The sequence below is a fragment of the Ovis aries genome, chromosome 2 (assembly GCF_016772045.2).
Source record: "Ovis aries strain OAR_USU_Benz2616 breed Rambouillet chromosome 2, ARS-UI_Ramb_v3.0, whole genome shotgun sequence".
NCBI lineage: Eukaryota > Metazoa > Chordata > Mammalia > Artiodactyla > Bovidae > Ovis > Ovis aries.
Genome location: NC_056055.1, coordinates 78922890 through 78939911, shown reverse-complemented (window position 1 = coordinate 78939911; position 17022 = coordinate 78922890).

Below are 17022 nucleotides of genomic sequence, written 5' to 3'. Positions count from 1 at the left end.
AGTCCTCAGTTCTTCTCATTTTTACTTTATTCTGCTTTTCAGAAGTTATTTCCACCATTTTATTTTCCAGCTCACTGATTCGTTCTTCTGCTTCAGATATTCTGCTCTTGATTCATTCTAGAGTATATTTAATTTCAGTACTTGTGTTATTTTTGTCTGCATGCTTATTATTTAATTATTCTATGTCTTTATTAATTGATTCTTGCATTTTTCTCCATTTTGTTTTCAAGGTTTTTGGTCATCTTTACTATCATTATTCTGAATTATTTTTCAGGTAGTTTGCTTATTTCCTCTTCATTTATTTGGACTTCTGTGTTTCTAGTTTGTTCCTTCATTTGTGTAGTTTTTAATCTTCCCTTTCACTTTTTTTTTTTTAACTTATTGTGTTTGAGGCCTCCCTTTCCCAGGCTTCAAGGTTGAATTCTTTCTTCTTTTTAGTTTCTGCCCTCTTAAGGTTGGTCCAGTGCCTTTGTGTAAGCTTGTATAGGGTGAGATTTGTGCTGAGTTTTTGTTTGTTGGTTGGTTTTTTTGTTTTTCCTCTGATTGGCAAGGCTGAGTGAGGTAATAATCCTGTCTGCTGATGATTGAGTTTGTATTTTTGTTTTGTTTGTTGTTTAGATGAAATGTCCTACACAGGGTGATACTGGTGGTTGGGTGATGCAGGGTCTTGTATTCAAGTGCTTTCTTTTGTGTAAATTCTCACTATTTGATACTCCCTAGGGTTAGTTCTCTAGTAGTCTAGGGTCTTGGAATCAGTGCTTCCACTATAAAGGCTCAGAGCTTGATCTCTGGTCAGGAACAAAGATTCTACAAATGGTTTGTTATGGCATTAAGTGAAATTAAGACAAGTATCCAAAAATGAGAAACCAAAGATGAACCCCAGACAAATGGCAGTTATAAAATCAGGCAAAAATTAATTAAAATAATGGAATATACACATATGCATATACACCCATAAGCAAAATCAAAGCAGTCTCACAAATATAAAGTACAGTAGATTCACCCAGCAAACAAAGAAAATCAAAAATTATATCTACCAGTTAAGAGCAAAACTAAAGCACAAGCTGGAAAACAAAACTAAAGTAAGGTACGAAGTTGGGAATAATGCAATGAAAACAAAACTAACAAGTATGTTGAGAAGAAAGGAAAGAAAGGAAGAATAGATATGCAAAGTTAAATAGAGGTAAATAAAGAAGATTTATATGCATTAAAGATTAACTGCAAGAGGAAAAAGATTAGTAGGAAAAGCAAACAAAGGAATAAATGTAGAAAACAATAATGGGCTTAAAAAATTAAAATTAGAAAAAGAGAAAAGGGGGAGAAAAAAAGAAGAAAGAAAGAGGAAAAAAAAGGAAAACTCCACAGAACTGCAAAAGCCCAATGTGGAGGCAGAGGTTTATAACAACAATAAATAATGTAACTGAGGGGAAGAAAAGCCTAAAAGATTAATTAGATTTCATACTGCCAATAACATCGACAAGTACAACAAAGGGGTGGAAAAAAAGAAAGAAGTTTTAAAAAAATCCAAAATAGTCTACAGAACAAGTCAAAACAAAAGAATAATAAATGTTTTTCTTTAATCACTGCTGTCAGAGTCCTTTCCCTCACTGGGAGTCACAGTCCACCTCACCTCCCTAGGATGCTTTCCAACACTGTGGTGGTCTCTGGACCTGCTGTGGGGGCAGCACACGTTCTAATCTGGTCCTACTCCTGTGTGTTCTTGCCCCCAGTGTCCACAGCTATCAGAACTAGTGCATTTTCTTTTGTGGGAGCTCTCAATGCCCTTTTATATATTCCATAATCACAGAGTCTGCCTAGTTTATTATGTGGATTTAATCTGCAGCTTGTATAGCTGGTAGGGTTTGGGGCTTCTTCCTTAGCCACACTGCCCCTGGGTTTCAATTGTGATTTTATTTCCACCTCTGCATGTGGGTTGTCCACTAGGATTTGCTCCTGGGGCTGCCCTGGAGGACTTGGGTCTTCTCCAGTGAGGGCCAGGTGTGGGGGTGTTTCAGCTGCTTGGGTTGCAGGGGTTCTGGCAGAGGTACTTAGAGGAGTTGACAGCTAGGGCAGCAGGAAATATAGTGCTCTAGAAAGGTATAGCAACCAATATTGACAAATACCCTCCATTGTTCTTGCTTGGAGAACCCCCTGACGGAGAAGCCTGGCAGGCCACAGTCCACAGGGTCGCGAAGAGTTGGACACGACCGAAGCGACCCTGTGTGCATAGACCCAAGACTCTTTTGCCTGTGGCAGCTCTGCTCCAGTGAGGGTTGAGCGTGAAGGTGGTGCAACTGCTTGGGTTGCGGGCACCCTGGAGGCACCAAGTGTACAGAGACATGGCCTGCCTCTGCAACAGGAGTTATGGCCCTATCAGAGTCTTTTTTTTAGCTTCTTGTAGCTGACAATCAGAAAGCCTCTTTGCTCAGTCTTTCTCCGTAGTGCTGCCCATTCAGGCACTTAGAGGGCTCCCTTGTCTGGGGCCCTTCTCTTTTGTTTGGCATGTCAGGCATGTAGAGGGGGCCCCCTGCTGGAGTCCTACACTGTTGTTCAGCAAATCAGTCACTTAACGGAGCACCCTGGGTGTGGTCCTACTCTGTAGTTCAGTGCCTCAGGCATTTGATGGGCCAGCCTCTATATTGCTCAGCTGCCAATGCTGGCATGTGGGGAGAGGCTATGGTGATGGCTCCAGCCCTATGTGTGACTCAGCAGTATAGCCTTGTTTCCATGGCTGCCTGGATTTCCTCAACAGGCATTTCCCTCTACAAACTCCTCCCTTACATCTCCTCAATCCGTCTCTCTGCAGTCAACATCAGCCCTCGCCCTGAGATTGTTCCACATTTCCTAAACTCCAGCTTCCAGCTGTTGCCACTCTAAGGGACCTGTGTCCCTGTCTGGGGTATGCATGGCTGCAGGAAGAACTGTCAGATTCTCATTCCATTTAGGCTGCCACAAATCAGCTGTTTCACTCTCAGCCTTAAATGTTTCTCCTCTGACTCAGACAATTGCCCCAAAGTGGTGACTGGACCCCTGCTTCAGTTCCCCCACCTGCTGAGGTCAGGTCGAGTCCTACTAACACTCCTGTTTTCCCCCCTAGTTCCTTCATCCTACTGAGTTTTCCGTGGCTCTATATATTCTTTTCCACTGGTCAGGTACTCCTGTCAGCTCTCAGCTGGAGTTCTGCATGCTCTTCTGTGTCTGAAAGTGTATTCCTGATGTATCTGTGGAGAGAGATATACTCCACATCCACCTACTCCTCCTCCATCTTGTACTCCTCTTGAGCGTATGATTTTTATTTTTGTTCTTTCCTAATGTTTTTAAGGTTTTACTACCTTTATAAATTTGTTCTTTTTTATTATTCTGAATACTTTGTGTAAAATGATGACTGTACATTGAAAATTTAGAAATCTTTGCATTTAAAGAGGCTTGTCTTTTGTAGCAGATACCTATGATGCTGTAAACAATATTCCTTCATCTCATTTGAGCTGCAGCTGAGTTTGAAGATTTTCTAGATCATTTTGTTGCTCCCTTTCTTCAAAACCATAGAAATCAGACAAGAATTGTGGTGAGTGATTCTCAAATAATTGGAAGGGGGTTGAGAGATCAAACTTAAGCCTTCTTATGCATAGGAGTTGACCAGAAGTATATTCTACACAGTGATTTAGAATATACTAGAGGGAGTGGCTCAGGTGGTAGAGAATCCACCTGCAATGCGGGACACCTGGGTTCGATCTCTGAGTTGGAAAGCTCCCTGGAGCAGGGGAAGGCTACCCACTCCAGCATTCTGACCTGGAGAATTCCGTGGACTCTATAGTCCATAGCGTTGCAAAGAGTTGGACATAACTGAATGACTTTCACTCATCACAGAGGGAGTTAATTCCAGTTACTCAAAACACTAACGAGTTTAGTTAGACATCTTTAGTTTCTTAACCCTACTTTTCTATCTCACTCTGCTTATCTTTCTCAATTTTTTTTTTTTTAAAGTAATCTCTTTCCATGTAAACTGCCACATCTAAATCTTTTTTTCTAAGGCTTTGCTTTTAGGTGCTGTCAGTGAGTACATGTGATTGTGAAAGAAGGCCTTGGAAGGCAACCTCAGGTTGAAATTTAGATCTAGATCACTCCTTGACTAGATGGCCACAAGGACCCCATTACTGGTATAAGTGGGTACTATTAACTTCTGGCATACCATCAAATAAAAATTATTAATCTCTCTCCATATTATGAATTAGAACATATGGAAGAAGAGGTAACACTCATTTGTGTACAAGTCCTCTAGCATTTGGAGGTAATGGGAAAATGGTAATTATAAAAATTGTCAGTTGTTTGGATTTGTTCATATCTGTAAAAGCCTTTAAAAAAGACTGACAGTTACAGGTTAGCTAGTTATCTATTGTGTGTGTGCTATATGAAGGGCTCCAGTGCCATATTTAAAAATACCTTTATCTTTTGCAGTTACAGTGATGACTGTTCTGATAATCTAACCAAGGATTTAATTTAAAAGGTGGCAAAATTGCTAAGGAGACAGAATACACAACCTTGATAGGACTCATTTAAACATCATGTCTTTACAGGGAAAGATGAAAACCCTGAGGACAGGGACAATGACTTTTGGGTGCATACACTTGAGAGTAGACTCCACCAACAGGATAAGCCAGCAGAGATAACTTTCTCATTCTTCTTCTCTGCCTAGAGACTATGCAAAGAACTCTCATACCATTATTTCTATAGAAGATGGCATGTTTCTCCAAAATATTCCTTCTTGACTTCTTTCAAGATCCGCAGACAATAACTAATGTTATATGTCTGCATAGGCTGAATGGAACATATACAAAAAACTATATTAATATATGGCAACCGATTAATAAGTAATAGCAGAAAGAGTGGAACATAGATAGACTTGAATTTTGAGGGCATTTTGAAATGGACTATGTGAGTAAAATATTGTTAAGTAGTTAAAATAGGAAAAAATGAGTCCAGAATGGCAGTGGCTAAAAGACAAGGAAGGGGTAGAACAAAGGAAGGTCCAAGGACCTGAGCAAGGACTTCAGGTAGAACAAACAGCACTCCTGGCTAGCCCAATTTACATAGGGCATGCCCAGGGGGAGGAGAAAAAGCATATAAAAAGAGGAGCCAAAATTGAGCCAGAAGCCTCTCTTCTCTTCCCGTCTTTTGAGTTGGCATGCCCTCATGCCTTGAGGATGTGTTTTCCTTTACTTTCTAAATAAAGCTGAGCTGTAACACGGAGACGTAACACTGGTGCATCTGAGGGCTATAACACTGGTCTACCCGAAGGCCGTAATACTGGTCCGTCGCTTCAAATTTTTGTTGCAATGAGACAGAATTGAAGAAATTACACACTTCCCCGACATGTATGGTGCCGTTTGTTGAATTTAATATGGCTCAAACAACCTCAGTGCAAGCCTTGCAAGGAGGAGGCCAATCACAGTGGGAACCCAACTCCGTGAAAGCTCCTGCAGTGAAAGCTGAATGCAAAGAAAACCCAGTGCAGGGGAAGTGACAAGAAGCCCATCATGCTGAAAACCAGGACAGCAGAAAAACAAACTCAGCAGAAAGCTCACAAGGCTCAGTCTCAGATTCCAGAAGACCTTCAGTTAGGGGAGGATGTCCTCACTCCTATGGCTGGAAGAACATATGCCTAACAAAATCTTAATACATTCCTCAAACCCCACAAACAGGCGAACAGTAGTGGGTGCAGCTGAGGGACTCTGGAGAGGCTACTCCTCAGTGTGTCCTGAAGGCTCCACTATCCTGTGTGCTCTTGTAGCTGTTACCCAAGTTGGTGGGGGTTCTTCTGTCCTTAATCTTCTTTGTGCCATGGGTCAGGCTAATGAAAACTGTGAGCACAGGTCAAGAATTTAGCAGATTTTCAGGCAGATTATGAAGGGGATTCATTGGCACATTTTTCCACTGCTTTTTCCTCCTGTCCTTCAGCTCCTCTCTCCCAGGACTTGAGTCTGGCCAAAACCCATGGTGCCTGGCTTCAGGACCTAATGAAGCTCAGGCTCTGAGGTTTCATTGCAAAAATTCAGTTAGAGACACAGTGATAGGTAAGAGGTGGATTTGTTCTGATCCACAGAGAAGCACACTCCACAGGGTGTGGGCCATTGCAGGGCAGGTACTTGACCATGGGATCTGGCATGGCTAGTTTTTGCAAGTTGAGTGAATTCATATGCTAATGAGGGGGAGGATCATCCCAACCATTGGGGAACAACCCACTCCTCCATCTTTGGTGCCTTGGAAATATGCTGCCACCTAGGGGTGTGTCAGTAAGCTTACAGATTGAGGATCAAGGTTTAGTTGAATTTGACTTGTCATCTTGGACCTATTTGATTTTAATCGGTTTGTGTTATGCGCTTGGTCTATGTCATTCTTTCAAAAGTTGTGCTCTGCCCCCTTTCCTTCTGTTTCATGCTCTTTTCCTGAGCCCCATCTGGACCCACAGTGTTGCCTCTACAATCTTCTGGAGGGGCAATCAGAAAATAGTTGGCCCATGGGAGAGAAATACTGTATAATATCCAATCACTCTAGGTATTCAAGCCTTCATCTTCCATGTTTCCTACAACTTGTCCAACAGTATTATAATAACCCTGAGAACATCTGGGAAAGGGATCATTTTCTGATCTGTTTGAAGGCAGGACTGAAAGCAGCCCAGCAAAAAGTAATCAGCTATGCCCAGGTCTCAGCAATAACTCAAGAACCCAATGAGAATCCCATTGCCTTTCTGGAAAGGCTAAAAGAGGCCCTCCAAAAGTTTACTTATCTGGACTTATACTCTTACAAGAGACAGGTGATTTTAAAGGACACATTCCTGTTTCAACGTGCATCAGACATCAGGATACAGTTATAACAGCTACAGCAGCAGAATCCCACTGCCCCTTTAGATGAGATGGTCCAGACAGCCACCAATACCTTTTATAATAGAGAACAGGAGAGGGGAGGGAGGCCAAGGCCCAGGAAAAGGAGAAAAGGAGAGAGACAAGGCATGCCCAGATGCTAGCTGCCCTCCAGGGAAGCCCTATGGCAAACCACAGGTCCTTAAAGGACAAGGCAGGAGGCAAATGTCTAATCTATAAACAGATGGGGCATAGGGCCAAAGAGTGTCCAAACCTTGACAAGTCTCCTAAAATGGCTTGCTACAATTGCCATAAATTGGGATATTGAGTTGCATTCTGCCCTCGGGACCCAAGAGCCTGAAGGTCAAGTGCCAAGCCTTCCCTCTTTATAGTTCAACAGGACTGAAGCATCCTGCTTCAGCCAGCCTGCCTGTCACAGATAACCATCATGGGGCTGGAGCCAAGGGTGCAACTAGATGTGGCAGGTAGGTCTGAGAATTTTTTGATTGACACAGGGGCTACTTACTCTGTCCTGACCTCCTACTCTGGAGGCTTCACCTCTGAAAACTGTACCATTTTAGGCGCTACAGGAAAAACAGTTACTAAAAGATTTACCAGAGCACTTCTTTGTTGCTGGGACGGACACGTATTTTCCCACCAATTTCTGGTGGTTCCTGAGTGTCCTCCTCCCTTACTGGGAAGAGACCTTTCCCCGCCTTTGAAATCTTGCAGCTATTGCAGTCCTGATAGAAGATGCCTTAAAACTCTCTTTTGAGGGCAAACTAACTATTTTTATCAGTCACCAAGTGAAACAAATCCTAAATAGGAGAGGCCATTTATGGATGTCTGATCAAAGAATCCTCAGACATCAAGTAGTTCTGATGGAAAATCCAGGCCTCACTATATCCCCTTGTGAGTTTCTTAACCCAGCCACCCTCCTGCCTACCCTCAAGGGCTCTCTCTCCTTTCACTCTTGCCTAGAAACCTTGGACCACTGGACAAAGCCCCGAGAGGAAATGGCAAAAGATCCTCTGACCAATCCTGAGGAAATCTGGTACACTGATGGAGGTAGCTTTGTCTTGGATGGAAAAATAAGAGCTGGATATGCAGTAGTCTCCAATTTTGAGACCATAGAGGCTAAACCTTTGCTGGGTACTTCGGCCCAGTTACCTGAGCTCATAGCCCTGACTTGAGCTTTAGAGCTGGGAAAAGGATAAACAGTAGCCATTTACACTGACTCCAAGTGTACCTTTCTGGTGCTACAAGCACATGCTGCTATTTGGAAAGAAAGAGGCCACTTGACCACCTGAGAGTCCCCAATCAAATATGGTGATCAAATCCTTAGGGTCTTGGAGGCAGTCCATCTGCCTGCTGAAGTTTCAGTCTCCCACTATAAAGGACACCAAAAAGGGAGCATGGAAGTGGTACAAGGTAACCAACCAGCTGATCAGGCAACTAAGAGAACAGCATTGCAGAACAATGACCTAATATAAGTTGTCATCATAGTTCCACAGACTAATTTGCCAGAAACTCCTTCATATATTGAAGTTAAGACTCTTAAAATTAAGAGTGAGCAATTTCAAGGTCATATGGGGTGGTTCCAAAAGGAGGGACTCCTTTTCCTTCCTGGAAACCTCCAATAGAAGTTGGTTAACTCCTTACATGCCACAACTCATTTAGGGGAATAGGCCTCCAAAGATTACTAGGAAAGTCCTTCAGAGGAACAGGCCTCCAAACAACTATAAGGCAAGTGGTCTCCTCTTGTCCCACTTGCCAATTAAACAGCCTCCAAGGAGCTCGAAGACCCCAACTGGCCCACCCTGTCCAACAATGTGGGACCTACCCAGGAGAGGACTGGCAGATGGACTTCACCTAGATGCCAGTTTCTCAAGGGTATAAATACCTATTAGTCATGACAGATACATTTATGGAATGGATTGAAGGCTCTCCCACTCAGGCTAAGAAGGCTGAGTAGATGGTAAGAAAACTGCTCCATGAAATCATTCTGAGATTTGGTATGCCCAAGTCATTACAAAGTTACAATGGGACATCATTTACTTCTAAGATCACTCAAAGGGTCTCTAAAGCATTGGGCATTATGCATTATCTCCATTGTGTCTGGAGTCCTCAGTCTTCAGGAAAAGTAGAAAGAGCCAACCAATTATTAAAATCAGCAATAAAAAAGGTAACCCAGGAGACCTTCCTGGGAAGGAAGGAGGCTTTACCATTAGCTCTCCTCCACAACCTTATTGTCCCTAAGGAACAGGTTGCTCTTAGTCCTTATGAGATGCTATATTGGAGACTTTTTGTTTATATCAATGATCTTTTCCTAGATACAGAGGCTCAGACCCTCTGGTCTTATACCATGGCCATTGGGCAATTCCAACAAGATATACGCTTGAGGGGTGCCAACCAGGACCCAGAAACTTCTAAAGAGTCACCACTATATGCTCCAGGGACTCAAGTCCCAATGAAAGTCTGGAAAGATGGGTCCTCAAAGGCTCAACTCTAGACCACATGGAAGGGCCCCTACCCTGTAATACTTCCTACCCCCACAGCAGTCAAGATACCAGGACATGACTCCTGAATTCACTACTCACAAGTCAAGCCATGGAATAAAACAGAAGAGGACACTCAATACATCTGTGAGCCCCTGGGAGATTTCAGATACCTATCCTGAACTACAAATGAGTACCATTCTAATAAACACCACCAAAATTAAGTTTCTGGGGATAAGATTTCTCAGGACAGCTCTAACAAGCCAACACAGCTTGGCAGGGGTTCTACTTCAAAACGGAGATATATCTTCTGATCCCTTAACAAGAAGAGACTTGAGCCATCTTGAATGAGATGTGTTGTTTCTGGGTAAATACCTTCAGCTAAGTTAAAAAAAAAAGTCTCAGAGTCCTCAAGAAAAACATTCAGACCCTACAGGATCTCAAAGAAAGAGATGGGGAGTTCCTGGGGTGGCTACAAACTCTCTTTGGGGATCCTCCTGGCAATGGGAAATTTGGAGTTGACTAATGTCCCTACAAAACAGCTCTTCACAACCAAGATAATCACGATGGCATGATCACTCATCTAGAGCCAGACATCCTGGAATGTGAAGTCAAGTGGGCCTTAGAAAGCATCACTACAAACAAAGCTAATGGAGGTGATGAAATTCCAGTTGAGTTATTTCAAATCCTAAATGATGGTGCTGTGAAACTGCTGTACTCAATATGCCAGCAAATTTGGAAAACTCAGCAGTGGCCATAGGACTGGAAAAGGTCAGTTTTCATTCCAATCCCAAAGAAAGGCAATCCCAAAGAATGCTCAAACTACCACACAATTGCACTCATCTCACACGTTAGTAAAGTAATGCTCAAAATTCTCCAAGCCAGACTTCAGCAATACGTGAACCGTGAACTTCCTGATGTTCAAGCTGGTTTTAGAAAAGGCAGAGGAAACAGAGGTCAAATTGCTAACATCTGCTGGATCATCAAAAAAGCAAGAGAGTTCCAGAGAAACATCTATTTCTGCTTTATTGACTATGCCAAAGCCTTTGACCGTGTGGATCACAATGAACTGTGGAAAATTCTGAAAGAGATGGGAATACCAGACCACCTAACCTGCCTCTTGAGAAACCTGTATGCAGGTCAGGAAGCAACAGTTAGAGCTGGATATGGAACAATAGACTGGTTCCAAATAGGAAAAGGAGTATGTCAAGGCTGTATATTGTCACCCTGTTTGTTTAACTTCTATGCAGAGTACATCATGAGAAACACTGGACTGGAAGAAGCACAAGCTGGAATCAAGATTGCGGGGAGAAATATCAATAACCTCAGATATGCAGATGACACCACCCTTATGGCATAAAGTGAAGAGGAACTAAAAAGTCTTTTGATGAAAGTGAAAGAGGAGAGTGAAAAATTTGGCTTAAAGCTCAACATTCAGAAAATGAAGATCATGGCATCCAATCCCATCACTTCACGGGAAATAGATGTGGAAAAAGTGGAAACAGTGTCAGGCTTTATTTTGGGGGGCTCCAAAATCACTGCAGATGGTGATTGCAGCCATGAAATTAAAAGACGCTTACTCTTTGGAAGGAAATTTATGACCAGCCTAGATAGCATATTCAAAAGCAGAGATATTACTTTGCCAACAAAGGTACATCTAGTCAAGGCTATGGTTTTTCCAGTGGTCATGCATGGATGTGAAAGTTGGGCTGTGAAGAAAGCTGAGCGCCAAAGAATTGATGCTTTTGAACTGTGCTGTTGGAAAAGACTCTTGAAAGTCCCTGCAAGGAGATCCAACCAGCCCATTCTAAAGGAGATCAGCCCTGGGTGTTGTTTGGAAGGACTGATGCTAAAGCTTAAACTCCAGTACTTTGGCCACCTCATTGAAGAGTTGACCCATTGGAAAAGACTCTGATTCTGGGAGGGACTGGGGGCAGAAGGAGAAGGGGACGACAGAGGATGAGATGGCTGGATGGCATCACTGACTTGATGAACCTGAGTTGGGGTAAACTCCAGGGGTTGGTGATGAACAGGGAGGCCTGATTGCTGCAATTCATGGGGTCACAAAGAGTTGGACACGACTGAGCAACTGAACTGAACTGAATGCCCCTACTAGTCCTTGTTATCACCATATTGATGCTGCTTATGATTGATCCATGTATTATCAATTGTCTAACCCATTTTGTCTCTGCCCAGGTCAACAAGCTACAACATGCTGCGCCAGTTCAAAAAGGATATTTAAAACTACAGCTGACCACAGAAAATATCATTCACCCTTAGATGGACGCTGATATAAGGACTCTGAGGCATGAGATTAACAAGAAGGGGAGGCCAAATGCCCTTCGCCATCCCAGTTCAGCAGGAAGTAGCCAGAAAGACTTTGATGCCCCTTTTCCCAAAGAATTGGGCCTCCCATCTCTTGGGCATGGGGTGGGGTGGGGGGATGTTAGGTATTTAGAATCGGAAAAAGGAGTCCAGAATGGCAGTGGCTAAAAGATGAGGAAGAGAAAAGCCCACAAAACTAGAACAAAGGAAGGTCCAAGGACCGGAGTGAGGACCTCAGGTAGAACAAACAGCACTCCTGGCTAGCCCAATTGATATAAGGCAGGCCCAGGGGAGGAGAAGAAAGCATGTAAAAAGAGGAGCCAAAATTGGGCCAGGGGCCTCTCTTCTCTTTGCGTCTTTCGTGTTGGCATGCCCTCATGCCTCGAGGATGTATTTTATTTACTTTCTAAATACAACTGTGCTGTAACACTGGTCCATCACTTCAAATTTTTGTTACAACGAGACAGAGCAGAGGAAACTACACACTCCCCCTACAATATGACCCTGGGTAATGAAGAGTTTAACAGATGAGAAATCTCATGTTGTGCCTTACAATTTAACAGCCTGAAAAATCTGGAGCCAATTCTAAAACTATCTCAGAATGGCTATCTACAGATTGGACTTGGTGCTATCCTGGTTAATGTGTTCAGTTCTGCTTGCAGAGTATTGAGGAATGGGTCAGAGGTACAGAAAGGTAAACATGTTTGTTGTGTGTGATTTTTTTAGTAAACATGTAAGAGTGCATAAGAAGCACACTGAGCAATTGTGAGAGTAGGAGCGGATGAGCCTTAAGGAAAGCAGGAAGGATGTAGCATTATAAAGATTCACTCTTCTGTGTTAATTTAAATGGACCACCATTAGAGGATTTTGAGTGAAGAATACTATGACTTCATCTACATTTCTTTAAAACTTGATTGCTTGGATTGTTTTGTAAAAAATAAAATATTTATGTTAAACCTGGAAACAAGGAGATTTTTTTAGGTTGGTATTTAAATAGCCTATGTGACAAATTTGTTAAAGTTCATCAAAAGTAAACAAATTAAATGCTTTGCACAAAGAAGTATTTTATAATTATTTGCTGTTGTGTTTTACATCTAATATAGTGATTGTATCAATATTTCTTAGAAGCTATTAAATATAAATTCACCACCTTCACATATTAATTTATAAATTCCCCAGGCTTTATGTAGTTAGCAAACTGATGGGGCAGGGGGAAGAGGAACGAGTTTCTAAAAAGAATAACTGAAAGCAGTCCAGTAGTGTTCATAACATATACAATAGTGTTCATGACACATTCAAGAGAATAAATTTTATATTTAGAAATGATTGACTCTACTGACAGGAAGGTTATTTACATTGTAGGGTAAATATGTTATCCATTATTGGTTTTCAAATTTGTAAACCAATCATCAGCTATATTTCAAAGTATGCTCTAATGAAGAGGCAATGAAAAAACATTCCAAAGCAAGAAGAAATTTTATGTGATATATATTTTTCTTTAAATATTTCCAGTAAAAAAAAAATACTTATCATGGAGGAAATTAGCCAGTCTAAAATACAACATACAGATATTGAATAATCATGCTTTCCACCACAGATAATATATCTCACTATGTCTTGCCAGCACTTAATCACTTTTATGGAATTACAATTTGGTTTTCACTAACTGTGATTTACTTAGTGTGGGCTGATTTATGCCACTGAGCATTTATTTAGTTAATGGAACATTTTAATTTATGACAGAAGGTAGCATAAAATTGCTTTGCATATTTGGATTGCATTACTATTGACTGCCAGTCAAAATTTGAAATGAAACAAAAAATGACAGATAAAAGTATTTTTAGATCAGCTATACCTATCACTGGTAGAGTATAGATTTGAAACAAAATAACATGAGAAACTAGTAGCTTTTGCACTTCCTTCTCCAAACTCTTGACTAGATTTTGCAGTTCTCACTGACATATGGTACTGTCTGTGAAGTCTTTTCAGTGAAGCCTCACAGGGAAAGAGTGAGATGTTTCATAATGTAGTGTCAGCAGTATGGTCTTGGCACCCAGCACTGGGTCTCCTTACATCTGGCCCAGATGGTATGGATCCCTGACTCTTGAAATGTCTGTCTGAGATAAGAAAAGTATTGAAAGCAAACTGGCTGATGGTCTAAACTGATGAATTCAGAATACCACGTATGGGTCAAAGGAACCAGGAACAAGTAAAGCTTAGCCTTCTCCATTAGAAAAGATTTATTTAAACTTTGCCATTAAGTCATATCAATTTGTGTTTAATGGTTGACTTCTAAATATCCATTTCTATACAGCAATTGATCATCCATTCTTCAGGTGTTTCTTTCAGGCTATGAGACTTTTCTTGAAAGAATATATTAGGAGTAATCTTTCAAAGAATCAGAGACTTCTAGGGTTAAGTTCACATGTTACTGGAAGTGTTTGGGCTGCATACTTGGTGCCTTATTCACTTACCAGAAGAGTCTGTGCATGGAATGTGTTGGTGGCCTTTGTGGATTCAGTTAACTGGTCTCTTGTCTTCTGGTCTCCTGATGAGTTAGACATATGAAGATCATCAGCAGAAAGCTGAAGTTGGGAGGCTGAAGGTATCAGAGAATAGTCAAGGTATTTATTTCCCCAGCTTTCTCTCTATCAGGCTACAGTAAGTTGCAGTGGTTATGCTCTCCATTGTTGTTCAGTTGTCATTCGGTTGCTAAGTCATGTCTGGCTCTTTATGACTCCATGGACTGCAGCATGCCATGCTTTCCTGTCCTTCACTCTTTCCCAGAGTTTGTTCAACTCATGTCCATTCAGTCAGTGATGCCATTCAACCAGCTCATCCTCTGTCTCCCTCTTTTCCTCCTGCCTTCCATCTTTCCCAACATCAGGGTCTTTTCCAGTGAGTTGGCTCTTCCTATCAGGTGGCCATAGTAGGGGAGGTTCAGCTTTAGCATCAGTCCTTCCAATGAATATTGAGGGTTGATTTCCTTTAGGATTGACTGGTTTGATCTCCTTGCTGTCCAAGGGACTTTCAAGAGTCTTCTCCAGCACCACAGTTGGAAACCATCAATATGCTCTCCATATCAGGCCTTATTTCCTGTTGTGTGACCTTCTTCCACAGAGGGAGGGATAGAGATCTCTGAGTTCTGGCAACCCATCATTCCCCTTTCTCCTTTAACTTCAGGTTGGTTATGGCCCACCATTGTTCTTAGCCCCAAGATGCTCTACCATCTTTTATTAGCTTTTCTTTGATTTAACCATGCTTTTGCAAAGAGTTTATTCATGAAAGTGTTGGCAGCATCCCTATTTGAGTGTGCCATTCTGTGTTCTTGCCGTATCCTGATGATATTTTAGAGGCTTGAATCCCCATTATAGCTTTATAAGTTATCTTCTAAATGATCATCTTGATCTCATGTTTGAATGAATATAGTAATATGGAGCCTGCTCTCTCTTTAATCAATGTCTAACAGAATGTAATCTCTTATTTATGGCAAAACAGCAGTAACTGTGCAACTGTAGATAAAATGTTTTAATGTTTTTGCATAATTAGAAATTTTTGAACATGGAAAACTGGAATCTGCAGTAAAGGAAAATATTTGGAGGCTAAAAGGTTAATAAAACAGATAGAGGCCTTTAGAGAGACTTATCACTACCTGGAGCCATAGGTATACATTTCAAAACATAACAAAACCAAAAATGATTCATTTATGTTCAAAAGATTTGCAAGCTAGGGACTGACTTCTCTTCAAAGAGAATATATTAGGGAGATAAGGTTTCCCTCCCATTCACACGATGGGGTAAAGCAGATCACCAACAGTTTTTATATAAATTCCAGATTCAAAATTTTAAAATACACCCCTTTATACATATGTCCAGCCATCTGGCTCTCATTCTGTTACCCAAAAGAAGTGAATGGAGTATAGGGAACCAATAGAATCACTGTTATTAGTAATAATAATGTTTCTTTAGATCTAGAAATCTGCTTTCTGGACAAAATTAATATAGATATTAAAAATTTGGATCAGTTTCCTTTCCATCTTTGGATTGAGTATATAAACATGTAAAAGGGGCTACCTTTTCAGAAGACAGCAGTTTTGGGTTCTGATCTTGGTGTCCTAAATATTTTGCCTAGTCTTCAAATATCATGGGCTAAAGTTTCATCAACCTGTTGGTTGTTCTTTTACAGAAACTCCTTTATATTCATTTGTTAATTAAATTCTATAGTACACCTTACCAATGGAAACTATATTGTTTTTATTCTTCTACTTACTATGTACAGGCATTAGTTTGGGGGAAAAAAAAGTAGGAAATATCAAGGCCACAAGGACAATTATAATGTTTCTATAATGTATCATCATCAGGAAGAATCGATTCTAATCATTTTCAGTCTTTATGCAACTAGCTCAAGATTCATATTTAAAAAAAAAAAAAAAAGTTTGGCCTTGATTGGATTACATAGGCATTCTGGGTGGAGAGAAGGTGATTCATTTTGACTGACATCCCATCCCAGTCATTTGCAAAAGAAAGAGCATTTTATAAAAAAGAATAAGAATATTATTACTAGAAAACAAGGATATATGTATACTAAGGTGTCAAAAATAATATTAATAAAGGACTTTGTAAAGAAAGTAAGGAATGTGGGAAAGGGGAAAGGCAAGGATGAGAAAGGTAATTTTGGAAACAGGTAAAGATTCCAGTTTCTGGTAAAGAAGAGAATAAGGAGAAATTTGTGATGGAAAAGCTAACATTGGAGGGATTGTTGGTGATTTTTATTTTATTTTAGCTTTTGTTTGTTGTTTTGTTTTGTTTTGTTTTTTTGCTTGCAGCAGACCAAATTGAATGTTATATTAAGGGAGATGGAAATTCCAATCAAGAGACAATCCCCAGGGAAAATGCAGTTTTAATAAAGGTGGCAAAATAAAGTGTTTTCAGACCAAAAAACAGAAAACAGCAACAAAATCTGAGAACGTTCATTTTCAGCATAGCTTTACTAAAAGAAATACTAAACACAGAGAAAAATACTATCAGCAGGAAACTCAAATTCAGGAAGGATTGAAGAATTATACAAAGAGGAAATACATGGACAAATTTAAATAAATGAAAATAGACAACAATAACAGGAATATGCTATGCAAATTAAAATATAAGTAAAAGTATAGATTTGAAACAATAATGCAAAGATCAATTCAGTTCATTTCAGTCATTCAGTCCTGTGTGACTCTTTGCAACCCGTGAACTGCAGCACGCCATCACCAACTCCCAGAGCTTACTCAGACTCATGACCATTGAGTCAGTGATGCCATCCAACCGTCTCATCCTCTGCCATCCCCTTTTCCTCCTGCC